Raw genomic sequence first — 16918 nt, 5'->3', positions numbered from 1 at the left:
CAATGTCCCGTCCAGAGACAAGCTGTTTCGGGTTGAGGTTTTGTTCAGACTGACCATTGAAAATACCCTCTCGGCATCAGCATTTGAATGAGGAAGCACCAAAACCAAGGTTGTTATCTTTGATAACCTCCCAAATTGGTTCAAGCCAGTCGCCTTTGAAAAAGAAACCAAGGGCCTCTATTACTTAAATGTTTTCCTTTTATCTTAATAATGAGCAAGTCATGTTGTGTGCAAAAAAATTCTTACTTTGTTCTTTTTTGAGGACATTCTTCCCCAAAACTCCTCAACGTCAAAGGATGCTGGGTCCTGTAATCTGTAATAGTTGGACTTTCCTCTTCCCTATATCTTCCCCTGGAGTCACGCAGTCTCTATATTATGAACAATAAAAACTTAATCTTTCACAAACGGGTCTTTCATAACTCCTGACAAATTAAAAAAAAAATCTTCACTCTTGCTGATATTCACATGCTGCTTTAAACACATGTTAGTGTCGCTGTTATTATTACTGACCAGCGTCTGTTATTGCCTGTGAACAAGTGGAGCTGCTCGCCAGGGGATCATTTAAACAGGTGCAATACAGCTCAGCTCCTGTAAAACCTTCCCATGCCCATGCTAATTATCTGGGCAACATTCTCTCACGGGCGGCACGGTGGTGTAGTGGTTAGCGCTGTCGCCTCACAGCAAGAAGGTCCTGGGTTCGAGCCCCGGGGCCGGCGAGGGCCTTTCTGTGTGGAGTTTGCATGTTCTCCCTGTGTCCGCGTGGGTTTCCTCCGGGTGCTCCGGTTTCCCCCACAGTCCAAAGACATGCAGGTAAGGTTAACTGGTGACTCTAAATTGACCGTAGGTGTGAATGTGAGTGTGAATGGTTGTCTGTGTCTATGTGTCAGCCCTGTGATGACCTGGCGACTTGTCCAGGGTGTACCCTGCCTTTCGCCCGTAGTCAGCTGGGATAGGCTCCAGCTTGCCTGCGACCCTGTAGAAGGATAAAGCGGCTAGAGATAATGAGATGGGATAATGAGACATTCTCTCACAGCAGGCAAGTTCTCATTTCTTGTGTCAAACAAGTTGTGAATTTGTTGTAACATTAAAACAGGATATGCCTTCCTCTGGTCTCTGTGCTGCTCGGAGCTCATCCTCATGCTGTCCACTGAACAAAACTTTCAGAAGATGGTTGGAGCAGAATCACGTGAACAATTCCCGGGATAACAATGCTTTTTTCATTGGTTGTTGCGTTATCGACCCAGATACAATAGTGCTTCTGATTGGCTATTGTGTAGCCCCGCCCTTTTCCTTTTTTTGATTGGCTGGTAAGTGGCAGGCTCGACTCATGGGAGACGCGCTTGTTTCCTGCCGTTTCCATAGCGATAGCGGCGCGCCAGAGAAATTTATTTTATGATAATTATTTTTCAGCGTGAGAAATACAGTGTGTGGCGGGAGTGCGTGACAAAAGACCGAAAAGCGTGACTGTCACGCTCAATGCGTGAGACTTGGCAGAACAATGCTATACTTTAAGTTTGCTTGGCATGGGGGCGTCGTGGCTCAGGTAGATAAGGCGCCGTACCATAAATCCGGGGACCCGGGTTCGATTCTGACCTGAGGTCATTTCCCGATCCCTCCCCGTCTCTCTCCCGCTCATTTCCTGTCTCTACACTGTCCTATCCAATAAAGATGGAAAAAATCTAAAAAAAAAAGTTTGCTTGGCTTATTACTTGTAGCTTACTATTTATATACTGGAAATATACTCCTTAAAGTATTCTTAAAGTTTACTCATACTGTATGTACACAAGAGTGTGATGCATTTACAAAATCACAAGACAATGTTGAAAACAAGTTTGATATATTTTCAAACATTTAAAAAACAAAGACCTATGAAATCAAGTCCTTCCTTACTGGAGAAGTTGATCAATAAAGTCAAGTCAAAAGTTTTTCTGTTTTTGTGTATGATTTTAAGGTACATAAAGATAATGCAATTGAGCACACATACTATATACTGTAAAGTTTTAAACTCCAGCATTATATTATATTAATATATAAATTAAATGTTAAGCATGAGTCAATGACTTGACCTTATTATGCACTTGGAGCAAGATATACTAAGTATTAGTACTTTGTGGCAGAAAAACGTAAAAAGTATACTAAAGTATAAGTTTTAGTATTAAAGTATACAGTGGTGCTTAAAAGTTTGTGAACCCTTTAGAATTTTCTATATTTCTGCATAAATATGACCTAAAACATCATCAGATTTTCACACAAGTCCTAAAAGTAGATAAAGAGAACCCAGTTAAACAAATGAGACAAAAATATTACACTTGGTCATTTATTTATTGAGGAAAATGATCCAATATTACATATCTGTGAGTTGCAAAAGTATGTGAACCTCAAGGATTAGCAGTGAATTTGAAGGCGAAATTAGAGTCAGATGTTTTCAATCAATGGGATGACAATCAGGTGTGAGTGGGCACCCTGTTTTATTTAAAGAACAGGGATCTATCAAAGTCTGATCTTCACAACACATGTTTGTGGAAGTGTATCATGGCACGAACAAAGGAGATTTCTGAGGACCTCAGAAAAAGCGTTGTTGATGCTCATTAGGCTGCAAAAGGTTACAAAACCATCTCTAAAGAGTTTGGACTCCACCAATCCACAGTCAGACAGATTGTGTACAAATGGAGGAAATTCAAGACCATTGTCACCCTCTCCAGGAGTGGCCGACCAACAAAGATCACTCCAAGAGCAAGGCATGTAATAGTCGGCGAGGTCACAAAGGACCCCAGCGTAACTTCTAAGCAACTGAAGGCCTCTCTCACATTAACATTAGCCAATGTTCATGAGTCCATCATCAGGAGAACACTGAACAACAATGGTGTGCATGGCAGGGTTGCAAGGAGAAAGCCACTGCTCTCCAAAAAGAACATTGCTGCTCATCTGCAGTTTGCTAAAGATCACATGGACAAGCCAGAAGGCTATTGGAAAAATGTTTTGTGGATGGATGAGACCAAAATAGAACTTTTTGGTTTAAATGAGAAGCGTTATGTTTGGAGAAAAAAACCCACTGCATTCCAGCATAAGAACCTTATCCCATCTGTGAAACATGGTGGTGGTAGTATCATGGTTTGGGCCTGTTTTGCTGCATCTGGGTCAGGATGGCTTGCCATCATTGATGGAACAATGAATTCTGAATTATACCAGCAAATTCTAAAGGAAAATGTCAGGACATCTGTCCATGGACTGAATCCCAAGAGAAGGTGGGTCATGCAGCAAGACAACGACCCTAAGCACACAAGTCGTTCTACCAAAGAATGGTTAAAGAAGAATAAAGTTAATGTTTTGGAATGGCCAAGTCAAAGTCCTGACCTTAATCCAACCGAAATTTTGTGGAAGGACCTGAAGCAAGCAGTTCATGTGAGGAAACCCACCAACATCCCAGAGTTGAAGCTGTTCTGTATGGAGGAATGGGCTAAAATTCCTCCAAGCTGGTGTGCAGGACTGATCAACAGTTACTGGAAATGTTTAGTTGCAGTTATTGCTGCACAAAGGGGTCACACCTGATACTGAAAGCAAAGGTTCACATACTTTTGCCACTCACAGATATGTAATATTGGATCATTTTCCTCAGTAAATAAATGACCAAGTATAATATTTTTGTCTCATTTGTTTAACTGGGTTCTCTTTATCTACTTTTAGGACTTGTGTGAAAATCTGATGATGTTTTGGGTCACATTTATGCAGAAATATAGAAAATTCTAAAGGGTTCACAAACTTTCAAGCACCACTGTAAGTGTAAGTCTTAGTATTAATGTACTTAGTCTTAGACTTTTGTTTATACTTTTCAGTATAAGCCAAGTATACTTCACTATACTATTCTTAAGTATATAAAATATAGTTTATAAAAAGTCAACTTCAAGTATACTTCCTCAGTTTTAGTAAAAAATAAGTACTCATAGTAATAAACTTTTTGCTAAGGGAAATGCAAGTAGCTGGTCTGTTTTTAGCAGATTAGCCGTTTGTTTGTTTGTTTGTTTGTTTGTTTGCTAGGATAATTCATATTCTTTGTAACCTTGTAAAATGTCGTTAGCCTAATAGCATAATTGCCTAAGTCATTTGTGATATCTGCCTAACTTTACTCTCCTAGCACTGCTGCATCACCCTGCCTTATGTCCTCAGCCTGTCAGAACACATTTTAGAGTCCAAAATCACTATCTGCCTTAGTCATCTCTTTGACTTAGGCATTTTTGATGCACAAATGGAGTGTGACTCATGCATAGCCTCATTGAACAGCTTACCATCAAAGATATTCACACTCCATGTGATTACATTGTCATCTTTGAGACTGCACGTTTGCATCCATCCCCATACAAGGATGTCACCAACATTTGACCAGGCAGAAAAGTTGGCGACCCCACAGTCCATGACCTTCGGGCTCTCCAGTACTTGGCAGATGGTCGAATCCGGCACAAGTTGGATTTTGAGTCTGACTGGGAGGATAGCAACTCAGCATCCCCGAAGAACTGCTCCACTGGGTCCCACTCTTTCCTGCCCAATTGCCAGTTACTCTCAGGAGATTCAATGACTTGCAGGCAATGAAACCAGTACTACCAAGAGTGGTCCACCAGTACTATGACAGCTCCCTTATCAATAGACAGTGTGAAAACGAGTTCACACAGCACCTGAGTAGGACTTTGGTTAAGGTTAAACAAGTAAAACAACTTGGTTAAGGTCAGACATGTAGAACAACTTGGTTAAGGTTAGACAGGTAACACAACTTGGTTATGTTTAGGAAAGTAAAACTACTTTTCTATGTTATGTTTGTATTTATATGTAAGAGAAAAGTCTTTGGGGGGTTGAATATTTCTGATTGCAATTGTATATCTTCTTTTGGCTGCTCCCGATTAGGGGTCGCCACAGTGGATCTTTCATCTCCATTGCTCCCTGTCTTCCGCATCCTTCTCTACCACACCTGCCACTTTCATGTCCTCTCTCACCACATCCATGTATCTCCTCTTTGGCCTTCCTCATTTTCATGTGCCTGGCAGCTCCATCCTCAACATTCTCCTTCCAACATGCTCTGCTCATCTCTTCTCAGGATGTGCCCATACCATCTCAGTCTCATCTCTCTTAGCTTAATTCCCAAGCTCTCCACATGTGCCGTCCCTCTGATGTGCTCGTTCCTTATCCTGTCCAACCTCCCATCACAAACCTTAACATCCTCAACTCCGCCACCTCCAACTTTGCCTCCTGTTTCTTCATTAAGGGTACGGTCTCCAATCCATACATCACAGCTGGTCTCACTACTGTCTTATACATCTTACCTTTCACTTTTGCTGGGACTTTCCTATCACAAATGACTCCCGAAATCCTTCTCCAACTGCTCCACCCTGCCTGCACTCTCTTTCTCACCTCACTATCGCAGCCCCCATTTTCCTGCACAGTTGACTCCGGGTACTTCTGTACTCGAGTTGAGGGGGGATGGGGGGGATGCCATCCCCCCTGGAATAAAAAATGGTCAAAATCATCCCCCCTCTAAAACGGGCATCCCCCCTCCCTTCCCTTGAGCAATTTTATCAATAAATGTGGACATTACTTCTATTTAACATTGGAATTAGAAATGCCATTCCACGTAGCTTTGCTGAAACTGAGCATACAATAAGCTACTGCGAGAGAGGGCACGCGCAAGCGAAGCATTTGAGGAGGTGACATTCAGTTGGGGTTCCGTTATTTTTTTATTTCATTCGGCGTCAGTGACAGCAGCGGATTGCAGCATCATGGCCAAGCGGAGTGGACAGCAAGACCTAAGAAAGTTTGGATTTAAGATCGCAAGAAAAAACATTTCAGGAGGTAAGTCAAGAGTTACAAATATCAGTCACACTTTCTGTGAGCCCACTATCATGCTGTAAAGTTACTGATATGTAGCCTAATTTGTGGGCGGCGGATAACAACACAGCTATCATAATGAATGTTAGTTTGGAGTCTAGACAGCTATCGATAGCTTACTCAGGTTCATGTTAGCTTTGATTTCTTGTATAAGGCCATTAATTTAATCAGCCTGGACGTTCGTTTGTTATTCTTCAGGCAACAAAAAGTGTTATTCAAGACAGGAAGGCTAAAATAAATGACACTAGCAGTTTTGAAGGCTTCATTGCCTCATTAGAGAGCCGGTCACAACATGTAAGGCAGAGCAGGATTGGTGTAGGACTCGACAAAGTGTCTGCTAAAATGCAGCTTTCTTTTTCTTCGTCATAGGCTCTTCTTCTGTTTCCTCAATGGGCCTTTTCCCCTTTCCAAAGAAACTTTCCAAAGATCCCTGCTTTTAACTCATTTTGCTAGCTTGTATCCAGTATGTATCAAAGTGCTGGTATGTATCGAAGCAAAGTATCAAAGTATCCAAGGCAGCTCCTTGGTAACCGTCAACGTTAAGGTGTCATGTGACCTAGATAACAGGGGGAATCAACGTTACAACGTTATAAGAATAAACACAATAATAACAAAAAGGAAAAAAACAAAAAAATGCATAATGCCTCAAACATCTTTTAGGAAGTTTAGTCTGATTTACAATTTACTGTTGCTTGTTTTAGCTTATTGGTTACCTACCTACCTCTGTATTTAACTCAATGTTCCCAATGTTCAGTTTTGAATAAAAAATTCTATTGACTTGATATGAAAAGATTCAGTTGTTCATTTACATTGCCTGCTGAGGTTTTAATAAGTTATTTACCAAACGATTTAAAAGGAGCCTACCATGACTATGAAGTTACACTTCAAATTTGTCATTCTGCATTTCACCCTAATATGGAGAATGTGGTAGGTATGTCAGCCAGGAGACTGACTAAATATGACACATGACATCCACACTGTGCATGTTTTACAGTAAAATACCAGTGTATTATGTTTTTACAACAATAAAAAGGGTACACAGTGTGTACTACACACTTTGTCAGCACAAAATACTGTATGTCTGGTAAATGAACAAGGTCCACAGACCTACATTGTGTGCAAACCCTCCTAAAAGCAAACCAGTTTCCCACCGACGGACTGACCGATGGGTCGACACGCGACTAAAAATTTCACCATCCCCCCCTGGTTTGATTTTACAACTCGACCACTGGGGTACTTGAATTCACCAACTTTCTTTACGTCTACTCCTTGCATCTTCACTATGCACTCTCATCCCCATTCTCATTGATGCACATGTATTCTGTTTTGCTACTGCTCACCTTCATTCCTCTTCGTTCCAATGCATACCTCCATCTCTCCAAACCCAACTCAACCTCCTTTCTACTTTCACCACATATCACAATATCATCTGTAAACATCATGTTCCATGGTGACTCTTGCCTCACTTTGTCCGTCAAGCTATCCATCACTATGGCAAACAAGAAAGGACTCAAAGCAGATCCTTGATGAAGTCCCACCTTCACCTTGAACCATTCAGTCGTTCCAACTGCACACCTCACTGCTCTTTCACTGTTCTCATACAGGTCTTGCACCACTCTGATATACTTCTCATTCACTCCACTATTTCTCATACAATACCATAACTCATCTCTCGGCACTCTATCGTATGCCTTCTCCAGGTCTACAAACACACAATGTAGCTTTCTCTGGCCTTTTCTGTACTTCTCCATTAACATTCTTAAAGCAAAAATCGCATCCGACGTGCTCTTCCTTGGCATAAACCCGTACTGCTGTTCACAGATTGCTACATCTCTTCTCAGTCTCGCCTCCAATACCCTTTCCCATAGCTTCATGGTGTGGCTCATCAATTTTATCCCTCTGTAATTACTGCAGCTCTGTACATCTCCCTTATTCTTGTATATTGGGACTAGCACACTCTTTCTCCATTCATTTGGCATTCTCTCATTCTCTAGGATCTTATTAAACAGTTGTATATGGGTCTGCCTCAGAAACTGGGTACTGTGGGGTACCCCACTAAATATACTCACAGTCAATAAACTATATGGTTTTGAATGGTGCTGTTGGTTTTAATTTGAAATAAAATGATGAAAGAAATAATACAGATAAAACTAAATCTTTGATGTGAATACTCTATTCAGAATTTGGCAAAAATTCTGCAAATTTGTGGAAAAATGGCGGCTTGATCTGGGACATGATAAATGGTTGACTACATCGCATTCCCTTAAAAAGGTTGTAGTCCACTGAAAAGTCTACAGTTATCACTAATTGTATTTTAAGTTGTAACTTTATACACCTAAGGATTGGTGCACTCAAAGAATAATCATAACCGTAATAAAACATCATGCAAAATATTTGATCACCGTCGTAACTCTATTGTCCGCATACCCAAAACCGATATGATCGTGTGTTTTTGATCTAAACGGAAAGCCTCAGGGTCAAGGTCACTACCTCACCAATAGTAGTAACTTAAAATCACTACCCCATATAAAAATTTAGTTATAAATCTGCGATTTTGTTTTTTAAAACGAAAGCTGAAAGTTAGGTAGAGAATATGTTTCTTACAGAATATGTTACGATGGTAGCTGGTCTTGTATGAATTTCTGAGCTATAAAATGAGTTGTGGTCTATTTTTTACCGTAGCGTGTTATTTGTGTGCGGGGAAGGACACATATTAACAATTTGCATGTGTAGAATGGAATTTTCCACTCCAACAGTTAGAAGTTGATCGTGCTTCCATTTGCGGTCTTTCTGTTACGCGGGTGATCTGTTCAGACGTTATCACTGAAAAGGTGAGTTTTGACAGTTTTATTTTGTTTTGCGTACTTTTGGCCAATATTTTGCAACCATGGTCAATTTAGATCAAACTTTTGATAGAATCCATGGTCAGTCATTTTGCCCCACCCTGCCTCGCGCTCCGTCTGGTATGGTAGTGATGTCCCATTGCTCGCACGCCGCAGCAGAGACCCGTGCGACCTTCAGCCGTTATTCTTATCTTTCCGGTGTGTTCTTGATTTTTCCATTGTGTCCTATTGTCCTATTTCGCCATATCAAATACCCAAAATGTATCATATTTAAGTGAATAATCAATTCAGTCATCATAACTTGGCATTTTTAACCCAAGCAACCAAAAAGAGGAAATTTATTAAATATTTTCACTCATCTGTGAAGGAGGGGCTTTAATTCTTCATGATGTAGTTATTTTATATGTACAGTGCTCAGCATGAATGAGTACACCCCCTCTGAAAAGTAACATTTTAAACAATATCTCAATGAACACAAACAATTTCCAAAATGTTGAAAAGACAAAGTTTAATATAACATCTGTTTAACTTATAACAGGAAAAAGTAAGGTTAATAATATAAATTAGATTACACATTTTCCAGTTTTACTCAAATTAGGGTGGTGCAAAAATTAGTACACCCCACAACAAAAACTACTACATCTAGTACTTTGGATGGCCTCCATGATTTTTAATGACTGCACCAAGTCTTCTAGGCGTGGAATGAACAAGTTGGCGACATTTTGCAACATCAATCTTTTTCCATTCTTCAACAATGACCTCTTTTAGTGACTGGACGCTGGATGGACAGTGATGCTCAACTTGTCTCTTCAGAATTCCCTAAAGAAAATAATTTCTTTACACCACAAAGGTGAAGGCTACAAGAAGATCAGCAAAGCTTTACTTATCAGTCAGAATACTGTAGCAAAAGTGGTACAAAAATTTAAGAAAGATGGAACTGCAACCGTCTCACAGAGACATCCAGGTCGTCCACGGAAGTTAACACCTCGACAGGAGCATCTTCTGATGAGAAGGGTTGAAGAAAATCGGCATGCAAGTTCACTGCAGTTATCTAAAGAAGTAGAAAGCCAAACTGGGGTGACTATTTCCCGTGACACAGTATGGCGTACGCTGCAGAGGAATGGCATGCATGGATGCCGTCCATGAAAGAAGCCTCTCCTAAAGCCAAGGCACAAAAAAGCCTGCCTAGAGTTTGCCAGGGCCCATGCTGACAAAGATGAAGACTGCTGGGACTCTATACTCTGGAGTGATGAGACAAAGATAAATGTTTTTGGAACTGATGGCTTCAAAACTGTATGGCGTCGCAAAGGTGAGGAATACAAAGAAAAATGCATGGTGCCTACAGTGAAACATGGTGGTGGCAGTGTCCTTATGTGGGGCTGCATGAGTGCTGCTGGTGCTGGGGAGCTGCATTTCATTGATGGCATCATGAATTCAGATGTATTGCTCTATACTGAAAAAGAAGATGCTACCATCACTCCATGCCCTTGGTCGTCGTGCACTTTTCCAACATGACTAAACACACATCTAAGGCCACTGTTGGATTTCTGAAGAAGAACAGGGTGAAAGTGATTCAGTGGCCAAGTATGTCTCCTGATCTGAGCCCAGTCGAACACCTATGGGGAATTCTGAAGAGACAAGTTGAGCATTACTCTCCATCCAGCATCCAGTCACTAAAAGAGGTCATTATTGAAGAATGGAAAAAGATTGATGCTGCAAAATGTCACCAACTTGTTCATTCCATGCCTAGAAGACTTGGTGCTGTCATTAAAAATCATGGAGGCCATCCAAAGTACTAGATGTAGTAGTTTTTGTTGTGGGGTGTACTCATTTTTGCACCACCCTAATTTGAGTAAAACTGAAAAAATGTGTCATCTAAGTTTATATTATTAACCTTACTTTCATGTTATAAGTTAAAAAGATGTTATATTAAACTTTGTCTTGTCAACATTTTGGAAATTGTTTGTATTCATTGAGATATTGTTTAAAATGTTACTTTTCAGCGGCACGGTGGTGTAGTGGTTAGAGCTGTTGCCTCACAGTAAGAAGGTCTGGGTTCGAGCCCTGTGGCCAACGAGGGCCTTTCTGTGTGGAGAACACATGTTGTCTGCGTGGGTTTCCTCCTGGCACGCCGGTTTCCCCCACAGTCCAAAGACATGAAGGTTAGGTTAACTGGCGACTCTAAATTGACCGTAGGTGTAAATGTGAGTGTGAATGGTTGTCTGTGTCTATGTGTCAGCCCTGTGATGACCTGGCGACTTGTCCAGGGTGTACCCCGCCTTTCGCCCGTAGTCAGCTGGGATAGGCTCCAGCTTGCCTGCGACCCTGTAGAACAGGATAAAGTGGCTAGAGATAATGAGATGAGAAAAAAAAGTAAAATTAGAAAATGTATTTTTTGACCATAATGTCCCAAATGAGAGACCAGTTTTCTGAGACAGACCCATATATATATATATATATATATATATATATATATATATATATATATATATATAAACTACCGTTCAAAAGTTTGGGGTCACCCAGACAATTTTGTGTTTTCCATGAAAAGTCACACTTTTATTTACCACCATAAGTTGTAAAATGAATAGAAAATATAGTCAAGACATTTTTTCTGGCCATTTTGAGCATTTAATCGACCCCACAAATGTGATGCTCCAGAAACTCAATCTGCTCAAAGGAAGGTCAGTTTTATAGCTTCTCTAAAGAGCTCAACTGTTTTCAGCTGTGCTAACATGATTGTACAAGGGTTTTCTAATCATCCATTAGCCTTCTGAGGCAATGAGCAAACACATTGTACCATTAGAACACTGGAGTGATAGTTGCTGGAAATGGGCCTCTATACACCTATGGAGATATTGCACCAAAAACCAGACATTTGCAGCTAGAATAGTCATTTACCACATTAGCAATGTCTCATCTCATCTCATTATCTCTAGCCACTTTATCCTTCTACAGGGTCACAGGCAAGCTGGAGCCTATCCCAGCTGACCACGGGCGAAAGGCGGGGTACACCCTGGACAAGTGGCCAGGTCATCACAGGGCTGACACATAGACACAGACAACCATTCACACTCACATCTACAGTCAATTTAGAGTCACCAGTTAACCTAACCTTTGGACTGTGGGGGAAACCGGAGCACCCGGAGGAAACCCACGCGGACACGGGGAGAACATGTAAACTCCACACAGAAAGGCCCTCGCCGGCCATGGGGCTCGAACCCAGAACCTTCTTATTGTGAGGCGACAGCGCTAACCACTACACCACCGTGCCGCCCCCGTGTATGTATATATATATATAAAAATCTCCTTCTCACCCCCGGCGGGGGGGGGGGGGGGGGGGGGGGGGGGGTATCCATGTCATCTTCAAGCTCGGGTCCTCTACCAGAGGCCTGGGAGTTTGAGGGTTCTGTGCAGTATCTTCGATGTTCCTAGGACTGCGCTCTTCTGGACTGAGTCTTCAGATGTTGTTCCTGGGATTTGCTGGAGCCACTCTCCCAGTTTGGGGGTTACTGCCCCAAGTGCCCCCACTACCACGGGGACCACGCAGCCCTTGACCTTCCACATCCGTTCCAGCTGCTCTTTCAACCCTTGATACTTCTCAAGTTTCTCATGTTCCTTCTTCCTGATGTTGGCGTCAGCTGGGATCACCACATCTATCACCACCACCCTCTTCTGCTCTTTGTCCACCACCACTATGTCCGGTTGGTTAGCCAGGATCTGTTTGTCAGTCTGGAAGCTGAAGTCCCACAGAACCTTGGCCCTGTTGTTCTCAGCCACCTTCTGTGGTATGGCCCATTGGGACTTGGGTACTTCTATTCCATACTGGTTGCAGATGTTCCTATATACTATCCCAGCCACTTGGTTGTGCCTCTCCATGTACGCTGATCCAGCTAGCATCTTACACCCTGCTACTATGCGCTGGACTGTTTCAGGGGCTTCTTTGCACAGTCTGCATCTTGGGTCTGATCTACTCTGGTAGATCCTGGCCTCTATGGCTCTTGTGCTTATGGCCTGTTCTTGTGCTGCCATGATTAGTGCCTCTGTGCTGTCTGTCAGTCCTGCATTATCCAGCCACTGGTAGGATTTCTTGATATCAGCCACTTCCTCTATCTGACGGTGGTACATGCCATGTAGGGGTTTGTCCCTCCAGGTTGTCTGTTCCTCCTCCTCTGCACTCTCATCAGGGTTCTGCTGCCTGAGACATTCACTTAGCAGTTCATCCTTTGGGGCCATCTTTCTGATGTATTCTCGGATTTTCGATGTTTCATCCTGGACCATGGTCTTGATGCTCACTAGCCCTCGGCCTCCCTCTTTCCGCTTAGTGTATAGTCTCAGGGTGCTGGACTTGGGGTGGAACCCTCCATGCATGGTGAGGAGCTTTCTAGTCTTGATATCTGTGGCTTCTATCTCCTCCTTTGGCCAGTTTATGATACCAGCGGGGTATCTGATGACATGTTGATGGCTCGGACCTTGTTCCTACCATTCAGCTGACTTTTCAGGACCTGCCTTACTCTCTGGAGGTATTTGGCTGTGGTTGACTTCCTTGTAGCCTTTTCATGGTTTCCATTAGCCTGTGGGATGCCAAGGTACTTGTAGCTGTCTTGGATATCACCTATGTTGCCCTCTGGTAGGTCAATCCCCTCAGTCCGGACCATCTTGCCTCTCTTTGAGACCATCCAGCCACACTTGTCCAATCCGAATGACATCCCTATGTCATCGCTGTAGGTCCGGGTGGTGTGGATCAGCGAGTCTATTTCTTGCTCGTTCCTGGCATACAGCTTGATGTCATCCATGTAGAGCAGGTGGCTGATTGTTGCCCCACTACGGAATCGGTACCCGTAGCCGCTCTTCGTGATGATCTGACTGAGGGGGTTCAGGCCTATGCAGAACAGCAGTGGTGATAGCGCATCTCCTTGGTATATGCCGCACTTGATGTTGACTTGGGCAATGGGTTTTGAGTTGGCCTCTAGGGTTGTCTTCCACATTTCCATTGAGTTCTGGATGAAGGTCCTTAGGTTCCTGTTGATCTTATACAGTTCCAGACATTCCAGTATCCATGTGTGTGGCATTGAGTCGTAGGCTTTCTTGTAGTTAATCCAGGCAGTGCACAGGTTGGTCTGTCTCTTCTTACAGTCTCGGGCGACTGTTCTATCGACCAGTAGCTGGTGCTTGGCTCCTCTGGTGTTACTGCCAATTCCTTTCTGTGCCTCGCTCATGCCTCGCTCATGCTTACTCATTTTTGCCGCAATGATGCCTGACAGGGCCTTCCATGTTGTGCAGAGACAGGTAATTGGCCGGTAGTTGGATGGGATGGGTCCCTTCTGGGGGTCCTTCATGATTAGGACTGTCCTGCCTTGGGTTAGCCATTCTGGGTGGGTCCCATTCCTCAGCAGCTGGTTCATCTGTGCTGCTAGGCATTCATGGAGTGCAGTTAGCTTCTTCAGCCAGTACGTATGGATCATATCGGGGCCTGGTGCTGTCCAGCTCTTCATCTTTGATACTCTTTCTTGGATGTCTGCCATTGAGATGGTTACTGGTTCTTGTTCTGGGAGGTTGCTGTGGTCAGCTCTTAGGTCCACTAACCATTGGGCATCGGTGTTGTGTGATGCCTTTCTTTCCCATATGTCTTTCCAGTATTTTTCCACCTCAGCTCTTGGTGGGTCTGACCGGTTGTTGTTCCCCTGCCACTGAGAGTACACTGAGAGTACTGTTTGTTATGTCCCGAGCCCACCTTGTGTCCAAGCATCTCCATGATTACTGTTGCTGTACTGTGTATCAGCTTGTTGGTCTCAGTGATGGTTCTTGTAGAGATTGTCTTCAGAGCAGCATTCACATCTACTAGTAGATCTTCTGAAGGTACTTGACTGACGGTATTCATCGGGGGTTCCAGGTTTCCAGTTGGGTCATGATCTTCCTTCTCAGGTCAGCAGCTCTTATGTTGAGGCTGTTAGCTGTTGGGGCTTGGTACCCAATCTCTGGTTGTGGGGATGATGATGACATCTCCCCACTGACCTGTCTTCCTGGCTCCCCCTTGCTGTAGCATCGTTGTTGTATTTCATTAATCTCTAGTTGTGATAGTAGATTTCGATTACGGATGTTGGAACACTGGGCTAATAGCTGTTTATTTATTGTGGGTTTCGAAGTATCCAATGGTCCCACATTCGCTGCATGTATCTCTCTGGGATTGCTTGTATAGTAGCATTCCAGCAAATCCGTATTTTCTGTCCTCGTCCATCAATGTCTTGTTCCAGTAGCCCATTTCTCATCAGTTTGCCCTGGTTCCCTAGCAACTGACGCAGACCTTGTTGACCCAGGCGACGTCTGAGCCGGTATGACTCTATCAGTTATATCTTCACTCATTCCTGAGGTAGGCTGATATATCATGAGGGGTCTTGCCTAAGGACCCTTACTGGATGATGTTTTGCCCCGACCGGGATTCAAACCCCGATCTCCCGCGTCATAGTCAGTGAGCATTACCACTGTACTATCCAGCTGATTATATATCTATATTAGGGCGGCACGGTGGTGTAGTGGTTAGCGCTGTCGCCTCACAGCAAGAAGGTCCTGGGTTTGAGCCCCGGGGCCGGCGAGGGCCTTTCTGTGTGGAGTTTGCATGTTCTCCCCGTGTCTGCGTGGGTTTCCTCCAGGTGCTCCGGTTTCCCCCACAGTCCAAAGACATGAAGATTAGGTTAACTGGTGACTCTAAATTGACCGTAGGTGTGAGTGTGAATGGTTGTCTGTATGTGTCAGCCCTGTGATGACCTGGCGACTTGTCCAGGGTGTACCCCGCCTTTCGCCCATAGTCAGCTGGGATAGGCTCCAGCTTGCCTGCGACCCTGTAGAAGGATAAAGCAGCTAGAGATAATGAGATGAGATGATATATATATATATATATAACACTTGGTCAGTAAAATAATGAAATTACAAATAACATTTATTTCCTAGTTTTCTTTCACAATTAGTAAACACAAAGCTGTGGTGATGATCTTTTTTTTTTTTTTGCTTTTTTTTTATTGCAATAAAACAACAACAATGACATTGACATGTGACAATAAGGTAAAACAAGAGCAAATGACTAATACAAATACATAAAGACATAAAGTAAATTACATTAATCAACTAAAAGGGAAAAAAAGAGGAATATATATTAGAGAACGTTCAGAAGCCTTGTATTTTTCTTATTATGTACAAACTTAAGAGAGTTGAGAAGAGAGGTCATTTCTAGAATAAAATTATTAAATAGAGGCTGATTCTTTTGCCATTTCTGTTTATGAATGAAAAACTTAGCCTGTAAAATATAAAAATTAACTAAAAATTCAAACAATAAATCAGTTGAGTTTTCATAATAGAAGAAAATATCTTTAAGAGTGAAAACATAATGACCCTGCTGTGCAAAAAGATAGAAACTAAGGTCTGTTAGAAATTGTTTTGCCATATTACAGCCAAAAAATAAATGTACAAGTGTTTCACCTTCTTTATCACAAAAAGAACAATTCAAACTTATGTCAGTGTATTTGGAAATATTTACATTTGTAGGGTAAATCTTGTGAAGAATCTTAAAATGAATTTCTTTTATTTTATTAGTGATACAATATTTGTGAGGTAGCAGCCAAGCCTTCCTCCAGTTGATATTATGAACTAAAGAGTTCCAAAAGAATTTCCCTCTAGGAGAAATTTTGTTCCTGAGTCGAAGAGACTGACGCACATGTTTATTGTCACATTTTTTATCAAATATATTAATGCCGTTCAATCCAATTTCTGAAGAAGGAGAAGAAGTATTAATAGGTAAATGATAAGACAAGTGATTTTTAATAAGAAGAGCTAATCCTTGAGGGATTGCTTTGATTACTGTGTTAAATTGACGAAAGGGTATAGGGAAGTAGTAACATGACAAAAATTGCTCATATGTCAACAAAGTGCCAGAATTATCAAACAAAGAAATAGCATCACATATACCATGTTCAAACCATTTAGGGTAAAATAAAGTTTTGTTTCTCACAGTAATGTCAGAATTGTTCCAGATAACGACTTTATGGGGGGAGAAGTTATGAACAAAGCACATTCTCCAGGCAAGTAGGCATTGCCTATGGAAATTAGAAAGTTTAATAGGTAATTTAGATGGGACGAAGTTGCACTTAAGAATAAAAGAAAGACCACCTAATTTATTGAATATGTGATTAGGGATAAAAAACCACAGTGAG

This window comes from Neoarius graeffei, chromosome 6, assembly GCF_027579695.1.
Source record: "Neoarius graeffei isolate fNeoGra1 chromosome 6, fNeoGra1.pri, whole genome shotgun sequence".
In the NCBI taxonomy this organism is placed as follows: Eukaryota; Metazoa; Chordata; class Actinopteri; order Siluriformes; family Ariidae; genus Neoarius; species Neoarius graeffei.
Note: the sequence above shows the minus strand (reverse complement) of the source record.